Source organism: Scylla paramamosain, chromosome 12 (assembly GCF_035594125.1).
Source record: "Scylla paramamosain isolate STU-SP2022 chromosome 12, ASM3559412v1, whole genome shotgun sequence".
Classification (NCBI taxonomy): Eukaryota; Metazoa; Arthropoda; class Malacostraca; order Decapoda; family Portunidae; genus Scylla; species Scylla paramamosain.
Window position 1 is genome coordinate 16,517,948 of NC_087162.1, and position 10,000 is coordinate 16,527,947.

At 42.3% G+C, this 10,000-nt stretch overlaps 1 long non-coding RNA gene across 1 annotated transcript in view; it reads left to right on the plus strand.

Annotated features, from left to right (window-relative positions):
* The first annotated feature begins 9,423 nt into the window (after positions 1 to 9,423).
* Positions 9,424 to 10,000, plus strand: part of LOC135105780 (uncharacterized) — an 80,816-nt gene continuing 80,239 nt past the window's right edge. Inside the window, exon 1 of the long non-coding RNA XR_010271005.1 lies at positions 9,424 to 9,549. This is a non-coding gene — a long non-coding RNA (uncharacterized LOC135105780). The remainder of the gene's footprint in view (positions 9,550 to 10,000) is intronic.

Below are 10,000 nucleotides of genomic sequence, written 5' to 3' on the forward strand. Positions count from 1 at the left end.
CAGGTCCTTCTCGTCGCGACCCTCCCTCCTCGTCGATTCAGTTTCGGGTTAAAGCAACAAAGGCAAAACTAATTAAGAGACACGCTTTTGAGAACCCTTACGGAGAAGTGCCCCTTAAATCGGTGCTTCCGGCTTTTAATCATTGCTGTTCCCAAACCTCAGAGTCCCATCGGTCCTCCCTCCCCCTTCGCCTCTTCGCCCCTTCAGCTCTCCTCTCTCTGTCCTCACCCACCCTCACCCACACTCAGCTCGTCTCTCCATTCCCCTCCTCAGCCTTCAGTATTATAGCTCGAGTTTTATTCTAATGGAAGCGCGTCCGAGGTCCATTCTTAATTGTACTTTGCTCTTAAAAACGTTTAGAGGGGCACCCAACTCCAACGACGGCTTTGTTAGAGTAGATAATGTATTGGTGTGTGTGTGTGTGTGTGTGTGTGTGTGTGTGTGTGTGTGTCTATCTATCTATATTCATCTTTCTATCTTTCTGTCTGTCGATCTGTCTGTCTATCTATCTGTATAATGATTCATCTATTTATCTATCTATTTACATTTATTTATTTATTTATTTGTTTGTTTACTTATTTAGTATGTTATTTAGATTTGTCAGTTACTTAATTAGTCGGTCAGTCACTCAGTCAGTTAATTAGCAAGTTAGTTTGTTAGTCAGTCTATTCATTTAATAATTAATTTACTTATTCATTAATTTATTTTTTAACGATGTTGATAAAGTGAAAGAAAACAAGACTATATAGAAACATTTAATTGGTCGCATTGACTTTCTTTTTTCTTCTTTTTTGTTGGAAGCAAAGAGTTCCAGGCAGGGTGGGTGTGCCCAGCCTCTCATCTTCATCCTAGAAGTCGCCTCGCAGGACACACAAGGAACATTGTCATTGTGACACGAAAAGTGTATTGGAATGAAATATAACTCACTGTAAGAGACTGAAAGGGTATTGAAAGGGTGCAGCATTTGCCACTGAACCTAATGAAGTACTACCCACACACTAAGGAGTCTAGGGTACTGTTCCCACATAACAGTTGACAGCAGTGTGACAATTTCCTACAAAGTTTAACGAGCACAAAGTCTTCCTAGCTCTCTAAGACTCCTTGACACACACCCACCCACCCAAGCACACCCATCCACACATGCCCACACACGCATATTAAATCCATCTGCTCTTATTAATAAAATCTCATCTTTGTCACTAATTTCTCAGACCTTCATCCCTCAAACTCTTTATGCACACGCGGTAATCTCTTAAAGTCTCCCGTCAATGTCTTATTGTAAAATCTTAAAAACCCGCTAACTGCAGAAGGCGTCCTTTGTCAACACTCAAAGCGGTGGGAGAAAATGGTTTGCCTGCACAGAAAAGAAAAAAAAAAAGAGAAAGAGTAGATTTCTTTTCTTTTTCTTTTCTTCTTCTTCTTCTTCTTCTTCTTCTTCTTCTTCTTCTTCTTCTTCTTCTTCTTCTTCTTCTTCTTCCTCTTCTTCTTCTTCTTCTTCTTCTTCTTCTTCTTCTTCTTCTTCTTCTTCTTCTTCTTCTTCTTCTTCTTCTTCTTCTTCTTCTTCTTCTTCTTCTTCTTCTTCTTTGGATACATAATTATTTAAGAGAATGTACTGTGAGAAAAACAAGCAGCGATTATGAAGAAAACTTGATGATCAGTGAAGCAATGAAGTAACAGTCTCACCTAGTTCCGTATTCTTGCTAACACTCAGGTCCTCTCTGCATCCCACGCGGCTCATTCATCTGGCGACTCGAGTACGGGAAACCGGTTTGGACTTCGTGGTTCTTCAGTTACGTTGGCCTCAAGTACAGTGAGTTAACACGTGGCGAAGTATAACATTACTCTTTGACGAGGACTGCTAAATGTGTGTGTGTGTGTGTGTGTGTGTGTGTGTGTGTGTGAGATAATTTTTTTTTTATATTTTAATGTGTCTGTGTGTATGTGTTTACAGATAAGGACATGGATGAAAATTTGGTCCTTATTCGAGAATGATGTTAACCTCCCCCTCCCTCCTCTCTCTCTCTCTCTCTCTCTCTCTCTCTCTCTCTCTCTCTCTCTCTCTCTCTCTCTCTCTCTCTCTCTCTCTCTCTCTCTCTCCTGCTGCAGTACATAACGATACATAGCACACAACAAGAGAGAGAGAGAGAGAGAGAGAGAGAGAGAGAGAGAGAGAGAGAGAGAGAGAGAGAGAGAGAGAGAGAGAGAGAGAGAGTGGTCATGGTGGTCGCGCAGCTGTCCGCAAAAGCCTATTTACCACACCCAAGGACAAGTGAGCATCGCCCGGCTCCACCACGCCCCTCGCCAGCCTCCACCCGTTACGTCGTGGCCTTTGTAACATCCTTATCCAGAGTAGAATTACGGCAAAATTGTCCCTTTGTCGCGGCGGCAGAGGGGCGGCGACGCTACCTGATCCTGCCATTTCTTGTATAGCTTGACACAACCTCCTCCTCCTCCTCCATCTTGGCAGTTCGAAACCCCCTCATTTTTTTTTTTTTTTTATGGTGATGGGTTTTCTTCGTCGTTTTTCGCCTTTTTTTTTTTTTCCTATTTGGGTGTTTTAACAAGGTGCTGTTTTGTATTTTATTAGTGTTTCTGCTTGTTGTTGTTAGTGGTAATGTTGTTGTTGTTGTTGTTGTTGTTGTTGTTGGTGGTGGTGGTGGTGGTGGTGGTGGTGGTGGTGGTAGTGGTGGTGTTGATTTCTTCTTTCCTTCTTTTTTCCTTTTCTTACTTCTCCTCCTCCTCCTCCTCCTTCTCCTCTTCTCTTCTATATGACCTTGCTGTTGCGCTGTATTGAACAATAAAAAAAAAATATAAAAAAAAAGCCTTCCATACCTTTACCACCTTCATATTCTTCACCGTCACCACCATCTTCACCATCACTTATCACGTCGCGCCATCAGCAGCCGGTCATACAAAGCTGTTCCCCCGCCACAGCATCACACACCACCGTCACCGTAGCCTGCTTGTGTCTCCTGGGCTACGCTCGCTTAATCATCTTGTAGGTTCCGTTTAACATGTCGTCTGAATCGAATCTCAAAGGGCGTTCTAGACGACTCTGAAACTTAGCTCCCTATCTCAAGACCACCAGGGTTCGCTCAGATCCACGCAAGCCCCAGTGAGTAAGACCAGCGCCTCCCTCCGCCCTCCCGCAGCTCCCGCCGGACGAAGGGATCTGGAAAGGGTTCGCTCGTGGCTGGAACCCTCCGGCAGGTTGCTCCTCGTTAACTGGAACAGCGAATCTGATCTTCCAAGTTGCCGGAAAGCAAACCACAATCTGACGCTTCTGTCTGGTGGGCGAGCTCGCGCGTCCACACACACACACACACACACACACACACACACACACACACACACACTTGGAATACATACGTTAATATACTGCACACGCTTGCACCTACCTCGTATCTGGAGAGAGAGAGAGAGAGAGAGAGAGAGAGAGAGAGAGAGAGAGAGAGAGAGAGAGAGAGAGAGAGAGAGAGAGTTTGTGAGTGTATCTCTCTCTCTCTCTCTCTCTCTCTCTCTCTCTCTCTCTCTCTCTCTCTCTCTCTCTCTCTCTCTCTCTCTCTCTCTCTCTCTTTATGGACGGCGGATGAAAGTTGTCGATTTCATTTTCATTAATTTTTAGCGTGCGAGTGAGTGTGAGTGGTTGGCTTGCATTGTTTCATGTATTTTCTTTGTCGTACTTGCTTTCTTTATCATTCGACATTAATTTTTTATTCCGATTCTTTCTGTCAATATTTATGCCCTTGCTTTATCCTCTTACTCGCTCCCCCAGGATCTATTCGTGTGTCCATCTCTCTCTCTCTCTCTCTCTCTCTCTCTCTCTCTCTCTCTCTCTCTCTCTCTCTCTCTCTCTCTCTCTCTCTCTCTCTGTGCCTCCATTCCATCGTTAATTTCTCTCATAACGATTTCTTCCCTTCTCTCAGTCTCACTCCCTTCGTAATTTCTTGTATTTTCCTTCCCTTTTTTTTTCCTTCTCCCTTTGCAGTATTTCAAACATAACTCCCTCCATATCGGTGTTTTCTCTCTCTCTCTTTTTGCCACTACTATGATTCCGTCCCGAGATTTCACCGTCTCTCCCCACTCCCTCTCTCTCTCTCCCTCTCTCTCCATTCCCCTTTACCATCCTCTGTGGCTCCCTTCCCCTCCCTCGGTCTCCCTTTCTCTCCTCTGTCTCTGCACCAAACCATCAATGCGCCCCTTTGCACACAGTCCAGATTGTGAGGCTGAAGTTAAGCGGGTGTGTGGAGGCTCTAGCTTACGTGAGAGAGAGAGAGAGAGAGAGAGAGAGAGAGAGAGAGAGAGAGAGAGAGAGAGAGAGAGAGAGAGAGAGAAGAGAGAGAGAGAGAGAGAGAGCCTGTTGTATAGTATGTAGTTTTATTTTTTATTGTTTTTTTATCTCTATGTGTTATCCAGCATCACTAGATATGTTTGGTTAATTCCTTGTCCCTTTGTCGCTGTTGTCCTTTGTGCTGGTAAGAAGCAGAAAGAAAGTAGTGAGTTTTGGTGTGTTCTATACTCTTACCTTTATATTCATACGGTCTTGTATCTGTAAGTGTCGTAGAGGGTAAAGAAGGGGAGGAGGAGGAGCAGGAGAAGTACGGAGGATGAGGAGAGGAACAAAATGACATAGAAATAGAAAAAAAAAAGAAAAGAAAAAAAAAACAGATTCACCTGAAACCTACAGAATCTGAAACAAAATAGCACGAGTGATGGAGCAACATACGTAGTGTCTGATGCTTGCGACAACAGCGCCTCTGTTGTCTTGAATGGTGACAAGCTTACGCCTTTCCATTCGTTTGTTAGCGGCGGTTGTTGCGAGCTTTGTTTCACTGTATTTACTCCTTGCGCGCGGCAGCAACACTGTTTGTGTCAACTGTTTGTTCTTACTTTTTTGGCCATGACTCTTTTTGTGGTGCGTGATATTGTTGAAAGCCGCGCTTGATACCGTTTACAGCACGAAAAGATTTGTTGCGGCGCGGTCCCCTGGAGGAGGCGACCGTGATGGGCCTTAACGCGACGCTCCGCCCAGCCACGCCAAGCTGCCGCCTAGAAGCGTCGCTGATATTAATTCTTTTCCACGTATATTTTCGTATTTCCCCTCTCGGCGTCGTGCAGTGTGTCTGTGAACATTTTTCCTGCCGGGCTGTGAGTCGCCACGCCACACACTAACGCAAGGGCTCCCCAAACCCTATCAGCGCCAAAGACTCTGAATGACTGAAATATCGTTTTCGTTCTGAAGAATTGTGTGTTATTAGTAAATGCGTTAAAATTCGTGCTATTAGCCAAATAGTAGCTGTTGTCGTATACTGCTCTCGGACAATCTTTTATAATTTACTGAAGTATTAACTTACATCACTGGTGAAAAAAAATATTGTGTAGAGAATATTGAGACCAATTTGCTCCCTCCAGCAGCTTTGGAAAGGTCTCATTCACGCCAGTGAGTTGATGGGTGCTCCTTATCCACACACGCGTTGCTTCAGACACGAACTCACTACAACAACCAGCCAACTACAGTGAATACAATGATGTCCTTGTGAAGATCAGGAAGCTGGATTAGCAAAAGCTAAGAGGAATTTCAAGTTTGTTTTTCTTCCTTGAATGATGACTTGCCATGTGTAGAGTTTGTGAGTTATGGCCCACAATTTAAGGTGGAGCATGTGGATGGCGGAGGAACTACCACAGAATCAAAACTTTCATGAACAAACCTCATTGAGTCAGTGTTGTGTTCATTTCCTTTCTTCAATCGAGAGAGCGAGAAACAGAGAAACGCACCGCATTACTGGAGGGCTTTATAGTTGTGGTTACTTGCCTTTCCACTTTTACAGTTTCGGTTTAAGAAGTGGACATGAACAAGAAGGCCACGCAGATCAGTGAAAAAGTGGAAATTTACGAATCGGAGTTTGAAAAGAAAGACAGTTCGGATGAGGTTACAAAATCGAAAGGACGTGTGTTGCATTTAAAGGAAGATTTTAGGTGTGTTCTTCATTGGAAGTCGTAATATTATGTATCCAAAACATGAAATTTAAACTCTATTTATTTTTTTCAGTTCTTTAAGAACTTTGCACCCACACACCTACACTTACTCGCTTGTAAATTTCAAAGTAAATTCCATCCACGAAGATTCCTGCATAAAAAAAAAAAAAAAAATGACCCAAAATAGTTCCACCATGAGAAAATTTCCCAAAACGTAATCTAACTTAAAATAATCTAATTAATCACTGGGAGAATTTTTTTTTTTTTTTTTTAGATAACTTGTGGGTGGAATGTCCGTGGAAATGCGGGGAAAGGGTGAAGAACTTACCGAAGGAACTTATTGTACAGCGAACTTCACGTAATCTGGAAGGACTTGTAGTTACAGAGTGTCATGAAAGGAGATTTGGACAACGTAGTGGAGGTGAAGGAGTCCTAGACAAACCATCACCTGGCAGAACGAGGCACCAGACGGGAGGAAAAGGGGCATGATGCACTCTCCCAAAACTTAATACGACACAAAATTATTCAAGTTATCAGTAAAGGAATGAATTTGAAGGAAAACCTATTGGTGGAATCTCCGTGGAAAAAAAAAAATGTATATAACTGAGGACGAAGAACTTACTGGAAGAACTTACCAGGAGAACTTAGAGTGAACTTCATATAATCTGGAAGGACTTGAAGTTACCTTGTGTTATGAGAGGAGCCTTGGACAACGTAATGGCGGTGAACAAATATTAGAAAAGTGATTCAGGAGATGAATGGAAGGGAGAAAAAAGTATCTGAAAAGAAAAAATAAACGACAAATGAATATAAAGTACTGAAAAAAAAAAGACGTTAGAATGAAGAAAATAGAAAGAATGGAGAGGAACAAATTGGGGGGATGGAGGTGAGAGAAAACATTAGACATCACCTGGCCACACCAAGCACCCGGCGGGAGGAAAATGGCAGTGTCCCCTTCATTGAGGTGCTAATGTCCCCCCACTACCCCTACCACCCCACCGCAGCGCCTCCCTCCACCTGGGAAAGGTTCTGGCTCTCAATGCTCAATGCCACCGCTTCACCGCACCCGGAGCAGCAACAGTGTGCCGCGTTAAATGGTGGAAAGTAATTTTATTTACCGCAATAAGGCAAATTAGCCCGGCGTTTTATTTCTTTCTTTCTATTCGTGCGCAAAGGAGGACTTAAGCTTTCTTTCAGCTCCCTTAAGAGGATTCTCTCTCTCTCTCTCTCTCTCTCTCTCTCTCTCTCTCTCTCTCTCTCTCTCTCTCTCTCTCTCTCTCTCTCTCTCTCTCTCTCTCTCACACACACACACACACACACACCCCCACACACACACACACACACACACACACACACACACACATATCTAGGTCTCGAAGAGCATCCCTAGTCTCGGCACTCAGACTCACACCCTTCTGTGTCCTAAAAAAAATAATAATAATAATAAAATAATAGAAATAAAAAAAGCATGCTATGGGCTCCTGGCTTCCCCTGCTGAGCGTTGCGCCACCCCTGAGCACTGGACGTACCTGCAATCTCAGCCCGGTGTCTTTCTCGCATTTAGTTTAGTTTCCCCTGACCTGTGCCTTCTCAGCGCCCTCGTCCCCTGGCAGCAGCTCAAGAGAGAGACGCCCTGCCGCCGCGGCCCATTGTGTTACAAATTCTCGGAAATGTTTTACTGTTTATCTAGATTTTATTCATATTCTTTTCTTACTTCACTCATTTGTCATAGCGTATTTAAACCCTTGGACTTTCTAAACAGCTAGACAATAGATCTTTCTTTTCTTTCTTTCTACTTTTTTTTTTTTTTATTCATTTGTGTGTGATGGATTTTCTACCATCATGCCCAGAGACTGCATCCGCGCTGACATTCTGCCAGGAAAATAACTGTGATGCTTAGGAATCTAATATATTTTCATGATTTTTTGCTCCGACTGATAAATAAATATTGTTGCAGAAGGTCACGGTTTTCCTAGATATAACAAAAATTGTGTTCGACTGATCTTCTGCTTATCTCTGATCCTGCAGAAACTAAGGAGTAACAATTTCATTTCTACGCTAATGATTCCACGCTGCATTCTGCAACATACTCATGCAGACAACAGTTACTTTCCCATTCCATGTTCAACTTTTAATGCTTAGTGTTAATCCTGTATGAAGAAGGGAAAATCTTGTAAGTGTTCTTCCACGACTAAAAACTTGGCTTCCTCATCCCCTTTCATCTCCATCATTATTGATAACAATATCTCATTCTTAAACAACACCGATCAAAACAAATCCTTTACCCAAGACATTTCCCAGATGTCCTTCACTAAAAATCTTAACTTCAAATCTTACTTATTAAATAATTCCATAAAAAGCTTGAGCGTTCTTTATCACCTCAGACAATTACCTTTTTGCGCCATCCATCATCTCGTTGTTCGACGATGATAATTATTGAGTTACTATTCTCTGTGCTGTGTTGTGACCAATAAAATATCTATCTGATCTCTAATATATGAAAGGGGGGATCCTGTCTTTTACATTTATACGTTGATACTCTTTACAACACTGATTCGGTACACTATTCTGCAGCTCTTCGAAAAAAAAAAACATCAATTATTATCGACACGATCTCATATGGCTATCTCTTATGTTCAGTCTTGCGTGCGTTGACGGTCAGTAAGTGCTGGCCATTTATTGACAGGTTTACAAATTTTGATGTTTTCTCACTCGTATGCAAAAATCTTTACTAATTTTTAGCCACGAGTATCGTAGCGCTTCAAGGAAAGTGAACGAGTAACAAATAATTCGTTAGTTGCTCATTGTTTTGACACACTTGGGACGTATGATTATTTAGACGCAAATGTTCTCTGGAGGTGTTTGTCGGCTCAGTGTTTGCACGTGGGCCACCATCGACTTTGAAATAATGTTTCGTGGCAAATATGTCAATTTGTTGCTTCACTTTTTTTTTTTTTTTTTTTTCATACCATGTGTGTGTGTGTGTGTGTGTGTGTGTGTGTGTGTGTTTGTGTGCGCGGCCAGACAATTTCCCTAAAGGAGGGCAGTATGTTGGATTGGTTTATAACAAGCATTCGAGACAACACAAAGGTCATAGTGACGAAGTCAGCTGTAAGTACAATATTTCCTGCCATTCGTGTTCTGGTCATGAGAAACAACGTACTGAAATATTTTATACAGTTATATTCACCTATGCACTTATCTAATTCAGGGATTACCTTAACCTCATTAGTAGTTTGCAATGTTTAATACACTACGAGCAATAATTCCCACTACCTACTGGTGCCATATGATAAGTGAAACGTTTACTAAAACCGTGAAGTTGCTGAACGTGAAATACGGTATATGTTTCTTGCCCTTCTCTCATTCTTTCTCTTCTCATTTACCATGCAGAGTCTGAGACCCCGAACTCTTACTCGAAGCTATTCTTGAACGATGACGTCACGCTCGATCCCACAACACCACCCCAGTGGCCAGCACGTGTCCGGTTTGTGAGGGTTGTGCTCTTCCAGCGTGCAGCGTTGTGTACGTAACGTGACTTTCCTCTTCATTCAGCGACCTCTTTGTAGCAAGGTAAGGAAATATATTATTGGGGAAAGTTTAAATGTGTGGTTTAGCCTTATTGGTTTATATTGGTAAGTTTGATCAAAACTGTGAACTACTTATAAATTTATGTAGAAAAGCAGAGTGTACATGTACTTTTATTTATTTAATTTATATTTATTCTCTTTTTTTATTTTTTCCTGCCCCGGTACAGCTTGCAATTTTTAGAGCTCAGAAGGTTTATAAAGGGTGTTTTAATATTTCTTAGAGTAACTTCCCCAAAACGAATTATGATGATTTCCGGCATGCTGTGGATTAAGTTATTTTTTCTTCTATTGTTCACTCACTGGCGAGTATGGTATTGCACGCCCACCCATTACCTGTCGTAGGTAACACTCCATGGCAATTGTGCATGATGCCAATAACCGTGATTTTGCTGAGTAGCTTCATATTTATGCTAGTATCTATCAGACCATATGAT